The 18,167-nt window shown below is 40.1% G+C and overlaps 1 protein-coding gene across 7 annotated transcripts in view; it reads right to left on the bottom strand.

Moving 5' to 3' along the window:
• The window catches only part of TACC2 (transforming acidic coiled-coil containing protein 2), a 226,270-nt gene extending 217,265 nt beyond the window's left edge, over nt 1-9,005 (bottom strand). For all 7 annotated transcript variants that reach the window (XM_030569225.1, XM_030569228.1, XM_030569226.1 and 4 more), the window contains exon 1: nt 8,924-9,005. The gene's annotated coding sequence lies outside the window, so the exon portion shown is untranslated. The remainder of the gene's footprint in view (nt 1-8,923) is intronic.
• Between the last annotated feature and the right edge of the window lie 9,162 nt (nt 9,006-18,167).

Below are 18,167 nucleotides of genomic sequence, written 5' to 3'. Positions count from 1 at the left end.
CTTTTATGGTTAAATTGGTTGCTACTCTTTCTTTTGCTGAACTTTACTCTCTTGTGTTTTTAGCTTCCCCCATTCACTCTGCAGCAAAGCTTCTTTTACCTAAGTTAAAGATCCCTGCAGTGCCCAAAATACTGTGGGGTTTGCTCATCAAGTAGGCTACTGCCAGTAAGATTGTGATGTGAGAGTTGGGATAGGGACGTGCTGAATCTGGGACGCATAAGGGTAACAGCTTGAAAGTGCTGTTTGACCCAGTCCATGGAGCCCAGGGGCATATAAGGAGAGGCAGCTTGAAAGTCCTGCTTCATCCAGTCCAGTGAGTTCAAAGACATATGAGAGGTCATCTTGATAGTGCTGATTGACCCAGTCCACTCAGACTTGCTCTGTTAATGTATGTGTGGGTGTTCATCAGTTCTGGGGTTGGAGAAACCCAGCCCTAGGGAACCTAGGTCCTGCAGACTAGCTCCACTGGGAGGGGACTTGCAGAAGGGAGAAGAAGAACTCCATATGAAAACACAAGTGACACAAACAGTACATTGATAGAATTACAGAACCCCTACACCCCAAAGAATAACCTGAATAAATGAGCATACCCCAAATCTGGTAGCAAATCAGGCAAATCTAGTAACAAATGTTACACCACTGGAATGTTTGAAGCACAAGGTAATTCAGCCACATCCTCCCCAACCTCTATGGCAAAGGTGTGAAGAAATCTATTCACTTTCCCCCTTTTCCCCCTCCAACACACTCACATACTTTTAAATAAAAAATGCTCTTGTGACCAAAGAAGGAGGCAGCACTCTTTCACCAAAATTTTATGAAGTGCATATGCTAGCAATTTACTCCTAGAAACCTATTTTTGCTAGCACAGTGCAGAATTTGAAATGGGTGGAGACAAAGAGCATAGATGGGGTCTGGAATTATCCTCCCTCAGGGAATATTTTGAAATGCCAGTCATTTCATAAAAATAGAGGCCAGAGAGGTGATTTAGTAGAAGTGTCCTCAAACTTTTTCAGAGAGAGACTGTCTCATGTGTTTTCAGACTATCTTGGGGTACCACCAATATGATTTTTGTTGCATGACAGATCCAAGAAAAGTGTAGATAACACCACCAGCCATTGTCTATGGCATTTCTTGACCTAACTAAGGCTTTTGAATCCATCAATCCTGAAGCATTATGGAAGATGGTGTCTAAGTTTGGTTGTCCATTAAAGTAAATTTGTGTTCTCAGGCTACTTCATGATGGGATGACCACCACCGTCCTCTGTAATGGGTTGGAGACAGATCCATGCTCATCTATACTGGTTAAGCAGGGATGCGTTATTGCCCCAATCCTTTTTTCCATATATCTTGCAATAATCTTGATTCTTATTTATGACTGCCTTTCTTCTGGAACTGGGATTGAGTATGGCATGGAAAGCCAGCTCTTCAATCTGTGGCGTCTTCATTCTAAAAACTAAAGTCACCAGAACTGTTATCAATCTTCAGTATGCCGACAACTGTGCTATCTTCATGCACACCGAGGCTGACTTGCAATCCACCCTAGATCTCTTCTCATGTGCTTACCGTACCCTGAGACTTTCCCTCAACATTGAGACGGCTAAGGTGCTCTACCAGCCAGCCCCAGCACAAGTTGCCCCCCTTCTCCCACCAATTGTCATTGTTGGTGAACCCCTGGAAAATGTTGAGCATTTCCCTTACCGTGGTAGTCACCTCTCCCAAAAAGCCAATCTTGATGGGGAGATTGAACATAGGATCCACTGAGTCAGCATAACCTTCAAAAAGTTGATCCATCATGTCTTTATTGATAGAGATCTGTGGATGGAAACTAACATTCTGGTTTACAATGCACTAGTCATCCTCACTCTTTTTTATGGGTGCAAGACATGGATGACATATTGAAGCCATTTAAAGCATCTGGAGTGGAACAACCAGCCTTCGGAAGATTCTCCGTATCACATCAGAAGATTGTCGCACCAATGCCAGTGCTCTCTCTGCAGCTAACATCACTAGTGTTGAGGCAAAGATTATGAAATATTCAACTTAGTTGGGCTGGTTATTGTGTGCAGATGGCTGATACTTGTCTTTTAAAGCAAGTCCTCTTTTCTCAACTTAATCATGGTAAGAGGACCCCATGGCGGACAAAGGAAATGCTACAAGGACACCCAACATTGGGAAGAGATCAGCTGGCTGGCAAATAGACTGCAGTGGCATCACATCTACATCAAGCCTCAGTTCGTTTTGAAGAGAAGTGCCTTGCTCAAGAGCAGGAGTTCGCAAATTGGGGGTTGTGACCTCTCAGGGGTCACAAGGTTATTACATGGGGGGTCATGAGCTGTTAGCCGCCATCCCTAAACCCCACTTTGCCTCCAGCATTTATAATAGGGTTAAATACAAAACAAGTGTTGTTCATTTATAACGGAGGGGGGGTATCACACTCATTGGTTTGCTGTGTGAAAGGGATCACCAATACAAAAGTTTGAGAAACACTGCTCAAGAGGCTGAGAAATGGCAGAGGAGGAAGGAATGGGTATAGCATCCCGGCCAGTAGTTGTGCTCTCTCCAAGCAACCACCTGTCACATATGTGGAAAAACCTCTAGAGTATGAATTGGACACCTCAGCCATCTTAAGGCCCACTAGTGATTTTTTCCCCTGGCAGAAATCATCCTCGTATAGAGGGATAGCTGATGACATCTCATGGTCCTGCCCTCCCACTTGTTATTACATTGACCGCACGCCTTCCACGACATCGGTGTGGCAGCTACAACAACTGCTTACATGGAAAAGTAATAACAGGAAAATATTTAATTCATTTTAGCTGTCTTTTAATGTGATTTAGCAGCTAGAAATAAGACAGCCAGCACCATATATCCAGCAAGCCCTCCATGAACCAACATATCCTGCAGATGACAGTTTGACAACCCATTCCTGATTTAGAAATATTCAGGGAGGCAAATTTCAGAGGCAGTGAAATCATCCTAAGCTTCCCTTCCATTAGTTGTCAGAATTTTTGCCAGGAGTGCTTTGAAGCCCCTGCGCAAAGATCCCAGCAGCATGTTACTGCTTTAAATATGAAACAAAATCAACCCCAACTCCTTTGCAAAGACTTGAAGAATTGGATCTTTGGTGTCTTGTGGCTGACCTGGAACTAAAAGTGTTAGTTGAGTCATATGCCTGCTGTGAAATGTGTGAAGTAAAATATTTGCCAAGTCCTAACCAGCATGTTATGATCAATTTAATTAAGCAAAGAATATGTCCTTACATAATTTATCAAACTTGTTGAGCAATGCCTTCTGGAAATGTATTGTGATCAACCATTTTCTTGATACCGTGTTTCAAGTGCTTTTAATGATGTATAGTACATAAAAGTGAAAAAAAAAACAAGCTTGTTCTGTCATGCAGTACTTAGAAACTGGTACTTAAAACTAATTTGTCAATATAACATTAACAATCTATGGGCCTGTTTCATTCTGTTCTCACACTTACTTTACACCAATGTAACTCCATTGAAGTAAACAGAGTTACTGCTGATTTACACTGATGTAAGTGAGAGCAGAATCAGACTCTTAATTAATCTCTGAAATTTATAGTACTGGGTCAAGGTGAAATCAGTGCATTGAAGTGTAACCTTCAGAAGATTACCACTTGTTTGTGAACCCTACTATGCAGAGCTAGGGAGCTCATGTAAACACAATCCCACTGGCAACAATCACTGCAGAACAAAAAATGACCTGAACGCCTACGAAAGCTCACGCTCCAATACGTCTGTTAGTCTATAAGGTGCCACAGGACTCTTTGCTGCTTTTACTGGAATACTGATATAGGCTCAGGCAATCACAGAAATTAAAGGTCACTTTTCCAGAAAATAACCAGTGCAGGTTAGGAAAGGTCCTTTTGAATGGACCAAAAGCCAGAAACTTTTCCCCACAGGTAGAGGAAGTAAGTGCTGAGTTGAAGCTTGAGAGAGTCAATTGTCTCCAGCCACTAGTTTTTGCTATTGACACAAAAGCATCTGAGACTCTGTGTAGTCTGTAATCACTTTGGAAAAGAGCCAGCTCAGAGACCCACAGACACTTCCCCATCCTACACTCCTCAGAAGCTCCTGCATCTCTCCTCTCACCAAGGTGAATGAAATCTCAAGTGGATCTAGATAACCACCTGCTTTAGTTTAGAGTAGGTTCTACAGCTTTACCTTTTCACAGGAAAACTCATACCCCACTGGTTCCTGAGAGATCTCCAAGCTACTGTTGCTCTGTGCAGCCTTCTCTTCTGTTCCCTGTCTCCTGCTCACCAGTGCAACAGGCCCCACAATCTGCTAACACAGAATCTGTAGTTTTTGCATAAGCAAGACCCATTCAGTGGGGCTGTTTGTGGCGGAGAGACTGTATTCTGAGCAATTAGGTCATTTATTTTTATCTGCAGGAGAGTTGTTTAACTAGTTGTGAACAGGTGCCCTTCCCAACCTGCTCTACAGGACAGTGCTCAAACTAAAGTCCAAGCTCACTCTTTTCCTGGGGGTTCGATTTATTAACAAATAAACTAGTTTTTTTTAAAACTAAGTTTTTAATAAAAAATGGCTTTTTCCATTAAAATGTTCATGGAAGTTTTTGCTTTGTGCTTTGTCATTATCAAAATACTCACTGAAATTTTTCATTGACTGAAAACTGGATTTTTAGTAAACAAAATATTGATAATCATTTTTCAATAGTCACTGAAAAAAATCACTAAATAAATAATGGGTGCACTTGGAGTTCTGTGAAACCACAAACCACCTTGGATGTTTTCCATTTGTTGACCACTTCTACCATGAATGTCATTGGTATGTTACTGCCACCTGTTGGAAGGGTTGGGGGATACAGGGATAGAATGCAAAAGGAGAGAGTGCCTGTCTTGGGGTCAACACTGTTAGCCCAGGATTTCTCATGGATCTCTGGCATCCCAGTTATCTGGTCAAGCTTCCTGCCCTCACTCTGTCCATTCAGAACTGGGAGGGTTTGATGCTGGCAGACCAGGTGCCACCTCATGCCTATGCCTCTTTGAACACTGACAAATGCATAGCTGGAAACCTACATGGCTCACCTGTGTGTTAATCTTGTTAAAATAGGTACTAGATTCAGAGAAATGTGTTTAATGTTTGGACTTCATGAAATGTTTGTGAGTTGCTGCATGCATTAATCTCAATTATAATATCTGTATCCCAAGTTATAAGGCAATATTTAAGTGTTTGCTATGAAGCTAGAAAACCCCCTCCTCAGGAGAGAAGCATTTCGAAGTGTAAAATACTAGTTTACCACAAGAGGTGTCAGGACTTGGCCAACAAAAGAAGACCAGTAGACACTAGATGAACCTTTGTGGAACATCTGTGGACAAAAGATTTTGGGAATGTCTACATTGCACTTAAAGACCCACAGCTGGCCCACAGCAGCTAACTCAGTCTCGTGAAACTTGGCTAAGAGGCTGTTTTAATTGCAGTGTAATGTTCAGGCTCAGGTTGCAGCCAAAGCTCTGGGACCTTCCCATCTTGCAGGGTCTTAGAGGCTCCAGCCCAAATGTCTACACCACAATTAGATAGTCCCTTAGCCTGAGCCCAAATTGCTGGCATGGGCCAGCCACAGGTTTTTAATTCCAGTGTAGACATAAGTTTTGTCTACTAAACTGCATGCATCTGACGAAGTGGGTATTCACCCATGAAAGCTCATGCTCCAAAATGTCTGTCAGTCTATAAGGTGCCACAGGATTCTTTGCTGCTTTTACAGATCCAGACTAACACGGCTACCCCTCTGATACATGAGTTTTGTTGATTGTTTACCCTACACCCATGAAGAAGGGACATACACAAACACTTGTCCCCACCACATCTTGAACTCTGGGGGAAGGGAATAAAAATCCCTGCCAAGAAGAAATTGCCATCACTATGCTGCTTGGAATTTGAAGAGGGGAATATTTCTAAGCATGAGGAAGGACCCCCAAGCTGCTTAGCTCTAAAGAAGCTTCTACTACAGCATTAGGTTCCAAAACCTAACTCATTTGTGTGTGTACGTTAATCTGCTTTAACCTTGTAAATAATGTGTTTCCTTTTCTCTGTTAATAAATCTTTAGTTGATTACAGGATAGGCTACAAGTGTTGTCTTTGGTGTGTGATCTGAGGTGCAACTGACATGGGGTAAGTAACTGGTCCTTTGGGACTGGGACTAACCTGAATATCGTGATTTTTTGTTTAAGGACCATCTATCACAAAGGCAAGTTTGCCTGGCTGGCAAGATAGACCAGAGTGCCCAAGGGGGTTGTCTGTGACTCCATGGTAAGTCTCTTATGGTGCTTGATGAGTTCACACTTTATACTTGGTTGGTGAAATCTAATTATAGAACACACAACCAATTGGGGATTTGTGCCCTGGTTTGTAACAGTCTGCCCTGAAGCTCGCACCCACATTTTTGAGCCACTCCAGACTGAGGGGACATATGGGATTTTGACAGTTGAGGAGAGCATGAACTATAGTGACTGCTGCCTTTTTGATTATGTTACAGTAGATAGAGCCTCTGCTATGTAATTTTTCAACACTGTTACTGATAACATTTATATAATACTCTGCATAAGTCTTGTCAAAGAAAGACAGATCATCTCCCCGAAGAGACTTACCTAAGTGGCAGCTGCATATAATACTCAACAACACGTTAGAACAGACTAACCTCTCTAGCACAAGATTAAAAACAGTGCATCCTTTTTTTTTTTAACATTTCCAACTTCTCTGGTGTTCTCTTTTTGAAACAGAGTAAAGGCTGCCTACTTGAATGCAAAGTTAGCATTAGGAATTTTAAACATAACTTCTGACAAACATTTGGCAAACAAGTTCTTCCATCTCTATGGTAGCAAACAGGCAATTGCAACATCTCCTAGAACAAAGCAGAGATTTTTTTTGAGGAGGTGTAATTTTTGCTTTGACATGTTGGATTTATGGCATATAATTTTATTTTTAAAGATAATCTGCCAAATGCTAGAAGTCAAATCCAAAAACTAAAATTACAAATACTCTTTAAAAGGTAGCATTTAAAAATATCCCTGCTCTTAAACTCTTCCTCCCAGCCCTACATCTGGGAAGAGTGACTAGAGAATTATGGAAAGTGATTTTGAACTCCCTAAATCACCCAAGCCAGCCATGATTACAGATCTGTTTTTAAGAAGGAAGCATGCATGGATGTAGATAATTAAATACCACGTGAAAGGTCACTGCAGGTATGCACAGGCTTTTCCCCTGCTATTGGTGGTAGAAGAGTAGATCTTTAGTGTCAGGATTAGACCTTAAAGGAAAAATACACCAGTCCATTTAAGATATATGAAGGGTCTGAATTCAGCAGACCTGGTGCATTTCGTCTTTAGGGAGTATAGGTAAGATCACAACAAGAGCTAGTATAGAGGGGTTTTTGGACATAGGGTGAGTAAAGCATAGTCATGAATCCACCATCCATGGTCCCTACATAGATTCACCAGCCAACTGTCTGACTTTGTTCTAAGTCAGCCATAAAAATATTGTGGGGCCATGCGGGTACCCCTAGCAGTCCCGCTGACTTGAAGGCTGACTTGTCTGCCTTTCCACATTTCTTCTCCCTTCATCTCCTCCCCCTAAAAGTGTGTGTGTATTAGGGGATAGCGTTGTGGGATACAACTGCTCTGTTACCTATTTCAGCTTTGATGCTGCAGAAGTAGATTCTGCTGCCACCCCATGGCTTTAGGGGAGAGAGAAGACTTATCTCACTTACTCAGGCTACGCAAAGAGAACATGATTTTCTCCTAAGTCCTGATTCTCAACAACTGAGGCAAGGGGAGCAAGACCAAGCTCTAGAACAGCCAGTATTCTTCATATACACAAACACTGTGTAGGTCATACCTCCTTCATACTACAAACAGACTCTGCCTATAGGAGGACCAGAAACATTGTCAGTTTATATCTGACAGTTCTATGCTTCATTCATCTGTCTAAGGCAAGTCATGAAACTACCTATTTGAGGGTAGATTTACTGTAAATTAGTTTCCATGATAGTGGCAGTTTAATGTTTATTCTAAAAGTGTCATTCTTATAAGCATCAGTGGTTTACACATGGAAAATATAAATCAATATTATGCCATTGTTAAAATAGCAATACAAAAAATTTAATTCTAATGTATCTCTAACTAGTGGAAGACTGTATTACCCTGATCAATACTCTAAAATAAAAGGCCAGAAGTCCAACTGACTAGGGATATGTGAAAGGATTCAGCTCCCCAAGAGTCACAATTTGCCATTGATGTGTCCAGAGTTTATGTTTTAAAACTGATGGGAGTCTCATTCATGCATGAAAAGACAAAATTTTATTGCCACTTGTCATTAAGAATATGGATTGACAATTTGCATAACATCAGTTTTGAATGAATAGGCAGCTAATGTTATCACTGAAATACTGCACGGGAAACACGTTCTTATCATTAGACCATAGCAATTTAAAGACAACAAGCAGCACTTTCTCAAATAAATCCTAGAGCTTGTCCTGGCATCTTAAAGAAAAAAGCGCATTGGTGGAAGATAGACATGATTAAATTCCAACATTTGTAAGTAGCTATTCCCTTCAAATGTTTTATCATGTTTTAAAAAACCTGGTTTTGGACATAGTTTGTGATTAGCCTCCTAACAGTAGAAAAACTGAAATAAAAAAAACGTCCTGCCCCTACTGTGCATGCACACACATACAAAACTTTGCAGGTTAAGTGGATTGTAAAACAAGTTATGCAAAAGATTATGAAATCATAAAGCATCAAAATGAGCCTTTAATTTTGCTTGTAAGCAAAAATCTTTCCTCGGACTTTTTGTAATGCCTAAAATTCCAATTAGCAGTTTCCAATCTGTACATTATTAAAAGGATTAATGAAAAATATGATTTGTGATTTACTTACCCAGCTTTCCTCCTAGAATTAAAAAAGCAACAACAACAATGTACCACTCTGTCCCTGGTTTTATAACCCTCCGTATTGCTTTCCTTCTTGTTTGTGTATGGAACCTCTTTCCCTTGGGATCACATGAAAGTGTTCTATTAATGTGAATTGGCTTATGTTTGAGAACACTATGTTGGATAGCAATGAAGTGTAAGGAATCTGATCCTGGGAGCTTTATAGCTATGACACATCAGTTCTCCACAGGAATTCTCAGTTGCTGGATGAGAACAACATGAGAAGCAGGCCCCCCACTACTGCAAGCTGAGAGCAGTTGTTTTTCTTTAGCAGTTTAAAATAGTGACTCAAGTTCTCAAACCAGTATAACTCCATAAGAGTTTCACCCATTACCTTTCTGTCCTGTGGCTTTAAACTGTTTGCCTCACCTAATGAACATATTTCAGTGAAATATGACAAAGGCAAAGGGAGTTCTCTCAGTTAGGAGTTCAGGATTGGGCTGTAATAAAACAGCACACATCATACCACCATTTTTAGGACTGTACTGCAAATGCAAGTGGGGGGGGGGGAAGAGGGAGGGGAAGCATGAGACACACTCCTGAGCTGTAGAGATTGAGTCTCCACTGGAATTAGATACCTATCCCTAATATCAGAAATAACCCTTAAAGATATTTTGTACATGATTTGAATTATGTAGCGGCTTTGTTTAAGCCCCTTCTGAAATGGTTTATTGCTGGAATGAAAACAAACCATTTACTGAGATAAAAGCATTTAATTGACTCATTAGATACATATCCAAGTCAGCACAAAACATTAAGAAAGTATCTATTTCACAGGAGTGTTGATGCTTAGCTAATTGTTTGGTGATGCCATAAATATAAGGTGTTACAATAAAGACAAAAGCATTAATATAGATTATTTTACCATAAAGTTATCAGCATGTTAAAGTTCAATGCATAGGTATCAGAATAATTGCCATATTATTTACCAAAAATTGCATCTCAGGCAAATCACCAGCTGGATCTTAATACAATATCCTGGCATTGCTGCTGCTTCTGCTTTTAATTCTTTTTAAAACATCGGAAGTATAGTCGTTAGTTGGTTATACTCTGTTATTCTCCCTTATGAATTATTCATGTACATACATGTGAGAAGGAATAGGAAAAAAGTGTTTGTACCTTTCTAAGATAAATAGCTATGGATTTCAGGGAAATAGATGGTATTTGAGTATTCTTTGCCAGAATGTTATCTTATCTTAGCAACCTTGTCTACTGTATCACTCTTCATTAATCTTTCTTTTTGAAAAAAGTTCCTGGGGCCTCTTTGAAAGCTTTATACTGCAAGATGCTGAGTGCTCTTCCCTGAATTCCCAGCACCTCATGAGACTGGGCCATAAATTTGCTGGAGTTCCATCAATAACTGGTGATCTTCATCCTCTGAAAATACCTACTCAGCCTGACAATGTATATTATGATTTGATGGGCTGTAACCCACTGCACTGAAAGAATATCTGGAGGCAGAATTTTACCTCCCACTGAGGTGAACTGCAAATGAGGAAAGGGAAGCATCTGTAAGAATCAAGTAAGAAGTGTTTTTAAAAAGATACCTGCACCAGTTAAACTACCTCATTCAGTTCTCACTTGCAGAATTGTTCCTTGAGGGGCAGTCCTTGAACTTGGCCTGAATGCCCATTACAGGAGTAATCCGTACATCAGAAAGATTGGACTCCGATTTACCATATTTAAAGAGAAGTGTGAAATTTCCTTTGTAGCAGGTAACCTATTAGGCTACAATCAGGGAGAATTATGGCTGAGAGGAAAATCCTAATTATGGGACGCTCACCTTTGTGGAAACAGGGAGGGTTTATAAAGTCAGAGAGAGGGGGCTGCAGGGAAGTAGGCTGCAGTTACTCCCTGGTAGAGGGGATGTGTGTTTGGAGGCTGCAGAACTTGGGTAGTCTCTAGTTACTGCTTTTTCCATGACCTTTTTCCTTATCTTTAGGCTCCCCCTCCCCTTCTCTGGGTTATACAGTCTCACAGTTCCCTAGAGGAGAGGAGTGGGGAGACAGAAAGTAAGGAAAGGGCTCAGGAAAAGGCAATAAGGTCCAGGAAGGAACAGACTTTGGTTGCTGAGTAGAGGGTCCCTGAGCTGGAGCCCAGAGTAGAGGTCAGGCCAGGGTTCTCCTTCCAGCCACTGAGGAAGTGGTACTATGAGGCTAGTGAATCAGAAGATTGCCTGAGACTGTTGGCAAAGAAAGACTTTGATACCCCGGAAGGAGGAAATATAGAGTGAGCTGGCCAAAGGGCCAAGTCATGAAGAAGGAGCACCTAGAGTCAGAGAGAGAGAAGCAGAAGGGTATGCAGTGGGCACCAGAAGGGGATTCTGACCTGGAAGGAACTAATCCCCACACTGGCCAGCAGGAGGCGACTGTAGCAGTAAATGGACCCCACTTGACACTCTCATCAAGACTTAAAAGCAACTGGTAGTGACTAGTTAATTTCTACACCAGTAGGTCTCTCTTTTGGAGTTAGAGAAGTGTTTTTTGTCATATTGGTATATAAAAGTGACCCAAGCATGTGCCAGCAAAGGAAGATAAAGTAGGAGCTGATTTCAGGGCATCAGGATTAGCACTGGGGGCAAGTCACTTGGTTGTCCTGTAAAATTAATCTTTTTCTGTGTACAACATACCAATGGAGGCTGCTGGACCCCGCACTTCAGCAAGGAACAATGTAATCACTTAGACTGTTCCATTAAATTATGGTATAAAAAACTATGAAGCAATCTGAAATTCAGTGCGGACTCAGATATTGTGCCAGAGGCTTGGAACATTGTGTATGTACTGCATTTGGTCCCGGTGGAAGAGGACTTGGTAAGGATCATGAACGCTGGCCCTTCACAAATCACCCATTTTTTTAGGTTTTACACACTGATACATCTTGTAATTCCAATGAAAATACATCACTGAAGGGTGAACCTAACAGAGTCTGATGGACAGCAAATAAAAATACTCCTGTGAGGAATAAATCATTGGAAAGTCTACAAGCAACTGAGCATAAACTAGTTTCTTTTGCCACAGTCTTGGGTGTTAATGATACCCATTGGTGTACAAATCAGGAACATGAGGGATAAGGTAAGCTGAACAGGAGGAAATATAGAAATCAAAAAGTAGGGAAGCTTCAGGCAATATGTGAAAGTATGCAGTTCACAACAGACACTCATTCATAAAAAGGTAATTCATATGTACTTGCATTAAGCCAGCGTTTCTATCCTGCCATAAGGAATCACTGGGAGGATGCAGTGCAGATATGTTAGTTATTTAAGAATATTACCCTAAATTGCCTCAATTTCAGAAATAATGTGGTTTGCGTTGGCTAATATTGCTATTAGTGAGCCAATAGAAGGCTTTGGTATGATTTTGGAAATACTGCTCTTTAAGCCTTCAGAGGTCATCATGATCAATCAATCAGAGATGTTGCATATATATTGCATTATAAATGTACCGTAGTATAGGTTCTTAAACAGGAGTCCCTCTGGAAATTGCTGGTAGTTTGCAGGGATCTGGCTGATCACATGATGCTGGCTTCTCATTTCCAACAGCTGAATCATTTAAAAGTCATCTAAAAATACATAGCTGATATCTTTCTATGGAAATAATTGCCACAGGGATATTAGATGATGGTGAAGGGGTGGGGAACAATGCTTCCAACTCATCAATAATGTGATTTATGCTCATGTTGTAGTTGTGAGTCCCACACAAGCTATTCCATAGCCTAGGAGAAGGTGACTAAACTGCACAGCTAGAACCCATGAATTTTAGTTCTTCTGCTGGCTGCTAATACTTTTATGCTCTTCACAATCTTTATGATGACCCAAATCCTGTTACTCTGCCTTCGTGAAGATAACTATCATCCATCCTGTTCACAGATAAGAACTTGCAGTGGATCACCTCCGGCAGAACTGGAGATAGAACCCAGGTCCCTAATATAACAGAGCCAAGTTTTATCCACTTGACACATTACTTCTGAGGGCCTTATGGCAAAGTTAGGTGTGCTGTAATCATCTGCATTAAGCATGGCTCTGTAGCCCTTTACTGGCTAGACCACAGAGAGGATTGTGACTGCCACTGGTTCCATTATAGGAACACTAATTCTTTAGCTCAAGTGATAGAGATTTATGATTTTACATCCAGTAGTCCCAGGCTCATTTTCCACAGATGACTGAACCATGGGTGGTGTGGACATTTGGCTATGTTGTCTTTAACCACTACACTTCTCTACTCGCAGAGTCAGGAAGAGAAACCAATATTCCCTAATGCTCAGCATTCTAATTTTCACAAATATTTACGTAACCCGGGGGCATAGTGTATAAGCTAGACCACACAGGATAACAGCATGCTTCTCTCCCACCTGAAGCAAAGGATTGCAACTCTTACCATCTTGGCTAATAGTCATTGATGGTTATCTTTCATGAACTTTTCTACTTCTTTTTTGAACCCAGTTACACTTTTCCCCTTCACATCCTATGGCAATGAGTTCCACTGGTTACATATGTTGGGTGAAGAGTACTTTCTCTAGATTGTTTTAAAGGTGCTACCTATTAATTTCCTCAGATAACTCCGAGCTCTTAATATGTGAAGGGGTAAATCACATTTCCCTATTCACTTTATATCCCTACTATTCATATTTTTTTAGACCTCTCTTCTATCCCTTAGTCATCTCTTTTCTAAGCTAATCAGTTCCAGTCTTTTTAATCTCTCCTCCTACAGAAACTGTTCCATACTCTGAATAATTTTTGATGGGCAACGAGAATTGTATGCAGCATTCATGGTGTTGGCAAACCCTAATTTTATTGGGGCATTATATTTTCTGTCTTATTATGTATCCTTTTCCTAATGGTTCCTAACATTGTTAGCCTTTTTTGACTGCTGCTGCACATTGAGCAAACGTTTTCAGAGAACTATCCATGATGAGTCCAAGATCTTTCTTAAGTGATAATTTAGACCCCACCATTTTGTATGTATAGTTGGGATGAGGTTTTCCAAAGTGCATTATTTTACATTTACCATCACTGAATTTCATCTGTCATTTTATCACCCAGAGTGAGACCTGAAGAAGAGATCTGAGTAGTTCAATAACTTCTCTCTCTCACAAACAGAAGTTGGTCAATAAAAGATATTACCTTACCCACCTTGTCTCTCTAATATCCTGGGGCTACAACACCACTGCAAATAATGTAACACTTTGCACATTTGTAAGTCTTTGCGGTTGGTTTTTCTCTTAGCTTAAGTAACTTTATCATCTGCAAATTTTGCCACATCACTGTTTACTTCCTTTTCCAGATCACTTATGAGCATTGCACAGCACAGGTCCCAGTAGATTCTTGGGAAACTCACTATTTTACCTCTCTCCACAGTGAAAACTGACCATTTATTCCCACCCTTTGTTTCCTATCTTTTAACCAATTAATGATCCATAAGGACCTTTCCTCTTATCCCATGAATGCCTAGTTTGCAAAAGAGCCTTTGGTGAGACTCTGTCAAAGGCTTTCTGAACGTTTAAGTCCTGTATACTATATCCACTGGATCACCCTTGTCCATATGCTTGTTTACTCCTTCAAAGAATTCTAATAGATTGGTGAGACATGATTTCCCTTTACAAAAGGGATTTTAACTCTTCCACAAGATATCATTTATCTAAGTGTCTGATAATTATATTCTTTAAACAATAGCATAGTTTCTACCAGTTTGCCTGGTTAGGCTTACTGGCCTATAATTGCCAGGATCACTTCTGGAGCCTTTAAAATACATATATCAGTGTTACGTTAGTTACCCTTTACACATCTGGTACAGAGGTTGATACATTATATATAATAGTTCTACAATTTCATACCTGAGTTCCTTGGGTGAATACCATCTGGTTATGGTGACTTACTACTGTTTAATTTATCAATTTGTTCCAAAACCACCTCAATCTGGGACAGTTCCTCGGACTTGGCATTTACAAAGAATGACTCAGGTTTGGTGATCTTCACCACATCCTCTGCAGTGAAGGTCAAAGCAATAATTCATTTTGTTTCTCCACAACAGCCTTATCTTCCTTGACTGCTCCTTTAGCCTCGCAATCATCCAGTGGCTCTACTGGCTGTTTAATAGGTTTCCTGCTTTTGGTGTACTTCAGTGGCATATTATTTGTGTAAATGAGGCATGCAATGCATTCCCAAGGACCATGAGACAATTCCATCCAGCCCCTGAATGTGCATGGATGACATTATTTTGCATGCAAGTGTATAACTGCATACCTGACTAAATGTCATTGCACGCCACTGATGTACTTAAATTGTTCTTAGTTTGTGTCTTCAGTTAGTAACTCTTCAAATTCTTTCTTGCTTTCAATAAACCAGTTTATGTACAGTCTTTTAAAAAAGATAGTAAGAGTTCTTGTGAATCAAACTGTACCTTTACGTATTAGGTATTATATAAACTACTTATTTTAGTAAACCTTTGATAGTGATATCGGAATTTTAAAATAAAATTATGCAAACTTGTTAAAAAGACATTGTATTAAATGATGTTTGTTTTGCCTTGTAAGAATGTACTACAAATTGGTGGAATTTGACTAAAGTCAGACCTGCACTACGGATTTCTTTTTCCTGCTGTTGCTCTGTGCAGTATAAAGACTACATAAACTTAAGCTTTTTTAATGGAATATACTAACCCGTGTTTCTGCTGTTATTCATCAGGCATCTGGATCTTAAGTCAATCTTCACAAACTTGTTTCTTTTCCAACTGAACTTCAAATGGAACATTCCTCTGGACTGATGTTAGAAGAAAATGGTGAGTCTGAGCAACACATGTAGTCAAAATAAGATTATAATTTGGGACTCTTTCAGATTGCAAGTTACTTCTTTTCTATGCTATGTATTCAGAAAGACTTATCTGAAATAAATATCTAGGAAAGAATTTTATTTTAACAAGGCCCAAATGAGTCAATGTAGGTAAGAACTAACTTGTTTTTGTATAGAATAGCTTTTATTTGAATTATAGAATATTCCACCTTAAATTAATATTCATCATACCTGTCTTCTCAGCAGTAAGCATAAATTATTTGTTGTTCTTCTCAGCCCCTTGAAAGGCTCCCAAAAGTAAAAATCCTCTATAATAATCCTTTTAGCTGCAAATCCGTCTTCTGCTTCTTTTAAATTCCATAAATATGCATTAATGTTAAAAGGTGAGTCAGAGGTCTCAGTCCTGCAGCTGCAAGTTCTATCTGAAAAAGTTTGGCTCAAAACCAGTACAAAAAGTAAACAGGTTTTGAATTAAAAAAGTTTTTAATTTTTGGTCTCTCCATGTTGATTGGTGATGAGATTACAGTGCCCAGAACAATGTAATCCTGACCTAGTTAAAACATGAACAAGCTATTGTAATACAAGTTATGACAAACAGCTACCTCTATGTAAAAAAAGTAAAAAATGTTTTAAATAGGATTCTTTCTTGTACTTTTTTGGGGGATGGTTAACAGCTCTCACAAACTACAGTGATGGGTCTGACACTGGGTCAGAAGGCATCGTAAATTGTAATTCCAGAGGTAACTTTACAGTGTTATCTATTTAAATAGATCTATTTTTGAAAAAGATTGCTATTGGTCACTTTAAAATGGGTTTTTTACTCATGCATGTAAACCCATTCTGAGCAACGGAACAGGATATTAAGGCTTTGAGGTTTCCATTTCACACATTATTTAGATTGTAAGCTTGTTTAGGCAGGGACTGTATTTGTGTTTGTACAATGACTACCACACTGGGGCTGAAACTGTAGGCACTACTGCACTATTATGGATGCACCAGTCATTATTCCATAATTAAGATTGAACTCCATTTCATGCTTCAATAAAGCAGGAATTAAGCCGGTTTCTTATGAGTGTTATAAATATTTACAGCAGTTACTCAAGGTGCAGAATGAATTTGCTGAGAATTCACAAGTTACTATTAAATAGCTGTTCACATTTAAATGTGCTTTTTTAAAAGAAACTTAGCATCTGTGACAGTCTTTTCTTTGTCTCAAACCATAATAAAGTATCACTAGAACTCTTCATACTTTCCAAACATTCACATTAATCAGAATGTTGTGCACTGGCTATATCTGGAAAAATTAGGTTATAACTAAGATAAGTTACTAAATATTGTTGTGTCTAGTTATGATTATAAAGACTACGAACAAGCTCAGGTCACCCTTAAGTAGGGCTATCTTGACAGAGGTGACTTTAACCTTTCCTCTCAGTTAATTTGCATTCAACAATTCTCTTGGTTGTAACGAGGCCATGGAATGAGGGATACTGGACAATGACAAGTATTCTTACTGGAATAATAGTTGGGGGTAATTTTAACAATCATTTTCACCCATTTTATGACTATAAACACTACAACTCTTTAATCTTAATAGTTGTGGCATAATGTCAATAGAGAGCAGAATTAAGTTGTTTGGGTACCCAGGAGCTCTTCTTTTTGTTTCATGTTTGAATAGCACTTAGCACAATAAGGTTCTAGTCTATTAACAAAACTCTGCAGAAGGATAGACTTACTATTGTGGTACCCCACTTATACCTAGACATAGCATAGCATCTTTTTCATCTTTATCACCCCCTGCTTCACTTTTGCGGTCTCTCTCGTTGCAACATGGCCTTCCAGCCAGGTCAGTTTTAGCCCCACCCCTTCCAGGTTAACAGAAACTCATTAAGTAATTCCAAGTCCTTGGGTCAGGCATGGAAACTCAGTCACCCTTATGCCTTCCTCAAGATTTTGCATCATCCTTATTCCCTTGTGTCAGAGGGGATTCATGCTACATTTCTTGTGGCTTGTAGGGGAACCCAGAAACATCCTCTACACTGGGTTCCAAACCAGGAACCTTAGAACAAACAGCCAATCTGTCCTATCACTCACTTTCCCACTGCCTCCCTGTACTCCCTCCTATCATTAGCCTTTTCCCCTCAGGCTTTTCCTCAGCCTCTTTGTAATAAGCACTAGCTCCAAGGGCTTCTCAGAGGTTTACCTCATGTCCTTATATCAGCTACAGGAGTTTATGCCCGTCCCCAGCTCACCTCCGCCTCCCCCACGCTTCCCGCAAATCAGCTGTTCGCGGGCAAGCCTGGGGTGGGGCGGAGAAGCAAGCGGCGGCTTCGGGCTCAGGCCCAGGGAGGTGGAGCGGGGGCGGGGAGCGGTTCCCCTATGCGCTCCCTCGGGTTACCTGCTGCGGCGC

Source organism: Gopherus evgoodei, chromosome 7 (genome assembly GCF_007399415.2).
Source record: "Gopherus evgoodei ecotype Sinaloan lineage chromosome 7, rGopEvg1_v1.p, whole genome shotgun sequence".
Classification (NCBI taxonomy): domain Eukaryota; kingdom Metazoa; phylum Chordata; order Testudines; family Testudinidae; genus Gopherus; species Gopherus evgoodei.
The sequence above is the reverse complement of the archived record's forward strand: the minus strand, read 5'-3'. Positions and strand labels throughout refer to the sequence as shown.